We start from the raw sequence: 3,807 nt of genomic DNA on the forward strand, positions 1-3,807 counted from the left end.
GAATAAACCAGTTTTATTTAAGAAAGGACTTGTATCGCTACAGTTTCTTCGGAAAATTTTTTTACGGAAAATCAACTAACGACCGGAGGCGTAACAATATCCTCTTTGTAACATTGTTTGATTTACATCCTCAGTGTGTTTTCTGTAGTCTGTTTCATCTGAGCATATTTTCTTTATTCTAATAGCTTGACTGTAGGTAATGTTACATTTAGTGTGAGAGGGGTGACAGCTTTTATAGTGAAGGTACTGTGGTCTGTCTGTTGGTTTTTTTGTACAAGTCGGTGTGTAGAATCCGATCATTTATAAAGACAGTAACGTCAAGAAAGTTAATTTGGGCAAGCGAGTAATCGAAGGTAAAATTGATTGTTTTGTGAACGTGAGTTTAAGTTGGAGAGTGAAAGCTTGTATGATCAGAAGATTCAACAAATTGACTAGAGGCTATAGACACCATTCACGAACTTGCAGCTTCATATTGCCTAACACATCAACTTACATAACTCCTCAGTTAAATTAGTATGTAGAGTTGATTGTTATATTTTTTACGTGATGAAAACTCGTGCAAAAAAAGGAACATAACACAAAAAAACGTCACTCAAGCTTCAGACTTATTATCAAGTTATTCTCATACACGTATCCAGACAAAGAACATTTCTATACAAAAGGAAGTCAGTGATACTGAAAGAAAAAAAGGACAAGCAGAATTCTGATAGTTTTAGATTTACGACTCGCAAACACAAAGAAATTTCTATTGATCCTCAACTTCACCAATTATAATGAATTTGTCACAGCAAAAAGTGTAATAAATGCTAAGTGACACTGGCTTCGTTCCTAGGTTTGCAACCCACTGGAGCAGCGGAAAGTTTACACTTACAACGCTAAAATCCGAGGTTAGATTTCCCCGCGGTAAACACAGCAAAAAAAAAAAAAAACCCCAAGGTGGCTTGACTTTAAAACAAATAAACAGACGACGACCTTGACAGTTTTTGATCAGGGGCTCTCAGAAACTAGGAGTTTCTCTTAGACCCCAAATGGTAGTTTGACAGTTAAGTGCTTGATGAGTTAATAAGCCAGTGGTTAACGTGGTGGTCGGAGTTTTAAGTAGTTTATGAGGTTTTCCTGGGAAAGTGTTAGTGGCTGGTGATTAATGAATTAGTAATCTTGGCAGATTGGGTTAAGCGAGCTTGATTATGCCGCCTCAAGGTGTTCGGGAAAGTCGCATCTCGAGCTGAAAGTCGCGCAGCAGGAAGGAGAGGTTGTGAATATTTGAACTGGGATGGCTACAAATAAACAGAACAAAAGTAAAACCATTGCAGTAATTTCGATTTGAAATTATTTGATCCCAAACAAAGGTTTGAAGTCAAATATAACCGGGGGTGTTCAGAAAATTATTTTCTCTTTATCCCTCTCGAGACTTAAATTTCGTGGATGACTTAATGTTGGAAGTATAACTGATAATGATAATAATTAATAACTTAATTAATTTTAAAAATGCATGTACATACATACACGTGTTACATACTTATGTCTATTCTAACAATCGAGGTGAGGAAGCAAGAAGCGTAAATACCAGGATGAATAGTTGTTATAGCCTTTCTTGTGGGTAAGTAAGCTTTTAATGGCGGTGAGAGTAGCTGTGCGTAGTGCCGCCATAAATAGCGCGCGCTATGTAGAACCGCTATGTTTCTAGGAGTGACGAGTGGATCGACGCTCCATTTGAAAATTCTGATAACGATTGTAAGTAGCGTCGCTCCATTTTTCATTACACTAAAGTCTATTAAATTTCACAAGGAGACTCGCATGACAACGACAGATCAAAGGTACAGTGTTCTATCCCTTTCTATTGCGTTTTCTTAAACTAACCTGTCATTGGGCAGCCGCAAAAATTGAGTTTTGAAGAAAAACAAAGAAGCAACATTTTTATTTTAAGTTAGTTGAATACAACTATTATTTTTTTAACTTTTCACAAACGTTTGTTTATCTATGCTTTCAAAACGCGATGCAATAAACATCACATTATTCAGCAACTGTAAAAAGTGTATTATTGTAATATGGACTGTTTCATGGCTGCTACAGTGTCATTCCGTGTGGGAAAAATGTACCACTTTTTCACTTTTGAAATCTGGTAACTGTACACTGAACTCATTCTCAGGTTTTATTTTTATAATAATGTGTTTTATGAAAATACGAAACCACCTAGTAGTGAATCCTATACATTTCTTCATGTAACAAGAACGTGTGAGTAACTAAAATAAATAATTATAAAATTCAGTTTACACATCAAACTTGAATTTGTGAATAAATTCTCCAGAATGTTTTTTTTTTAACAGGTTGAGACTGCTGTCCCCCATAAAATTCTACTATTACTTCTGCAAATTGTAAAATTTTAAAGGTGGCGCATTTCATATGCCGGAACTAATACAACTTCTAATCAAATTCTTAATTCCACTTATTTTGAGTTCTCCTTTGATTTAGTTTGTACACTGAAAGTTATTTTTGTTAGTATTACGAAAGTTGGTTTGACCTCTGATCCTTTTCTAAGAATTCAATATCCTTTCCGAAGTAAGGAACTCAAAAACTGAACACAATACTCCAATAAAATAACCTGTAATCACTGTAGTTTTTGTATGTTTGACAACTATTTATGCACCAGAATTACTTATGAATCCACGACTTTATTGTTCCTAATAACATCTGAGTAACAAACAAAACTACCGTCAATTTTATAATTAATTCTACTACTTATTGCCGAGTCCCCTATTGAGTAAAAATTCACGATTTCATCCAACTTTATTGGTCAGCTTTCAGAATGAGTTTTGTAACACTAACACTAAAAGTTAATCAATATTATGCGATATATAAGCCTCACCGATAGTGAACGGTACAGAAATGATTTTGAAAGTGGAAATGCCACAAGTACTTTCAAGGATACTATTAGCTTAGTTTTACAAGTTGTAAAACGTACCTGAAAAGTTACGGACAGACGAACAGTTGTTTTCTAGTACCTTTACGCTTGTACTCAAACGTTACACATCCAATTACGTTGGCAATCAATCTTACGTCACGCTACATGCTAAACAATGACAAGTGAGGCACCGACTAATCAAACAGCTAACGTTTTCTTATTCCACAAGGGAATATCAAAAGACGTTACGCTGAGTACGTATAAAATCTCATTGCTTTCCCACACAAACTCATGTGACCAAAGCACGTGATCTGCTCACTTACGCTGTAAACATATCTCGTTTTACACTTACAAGTACAAGCCGAGTGTTTCCGCGGTGCATTACCCTGTGAATTTATCCCAAGCTTTTTTAATATCGTAATTGTTTAGTTTAGGTATCAAAATAAGACGTACATATCTATAAAGTTACTTCTTTCTAATAACAGCCACTAAACGTTGCAGATATTCTAAAGTGGTGTAGGAAGGAAAGTGGAGGTGCTTGGCTAGACATGCAGGTTTTACAACAGATTGAAAGTGTAATGAGCTGCTAAAAGCAGCTGCCAAACGCAGGTCAATCTAGGGGGGAGGTGGGGTCTGGGGAATGAATGCAACCCAGAAAATTAATATAATAATACAATTTACAGTTGCTATATAAGTCAAATATCTCTGCTTTGAGACATGCGTTCATATACGTTAATACACATTAACGCATTATTTTATTACCTCCAAAACATTACAGATCTATATATTGTTACGTATCTGCTCGTTTGTTAATTTCTGGTATAAATTCTTTCGAGGTACTTCACCGATACAAGTTCTTTCTTAATTAAAACTAGTTTATTCTTTCTTGATACAACTTTTTAGTA

At 35.2% G+C, this 3,807-nt stretch overlaps 1 protein-coding gene across 2 annotated transcripts in view; it reads right to left on the reverse strand.

Moving 5' to 3' along the window:
• The window catches only part of LOC106470828 (urease accessory protein D-like), a 47,541-nt gene extending 44,361 nt beyond the window's left edge, over positions 1 to 3,180 (reverse strand). Inside the window, exon 1 of one of the 2 annotated variants that reach the window (XM_013931400.2) lies at positions 2,963 to 3,180. The gene's annotated coding sequence lies outside the window, so the exon portion shown is untranslated. The remainder of the gene's footprint in view (positions 1 to 2,962) is intronic. The other variant, XM_013931398.2, reaches the window with a different exon arrangement.
• Between the last annotated feature and the right edge of the window lie 627 nt (positions 3,181 to 3,807).

This window comes from Limulus polyphemus, unplaced genomic scaffold (genome assembly GCF_000517525.1).
Source record: "Limulus polyphemus unplaced genomic scaffold, Limulus_polyphemus-2.1.2 Scaffold4240, whole genome shotgun sequence".
NCBI lineage: Eukaryota > Metazoa > Arthropoda > Merostomata > Xiphosura > Limulidae > Limulus > Limulus polyphemus.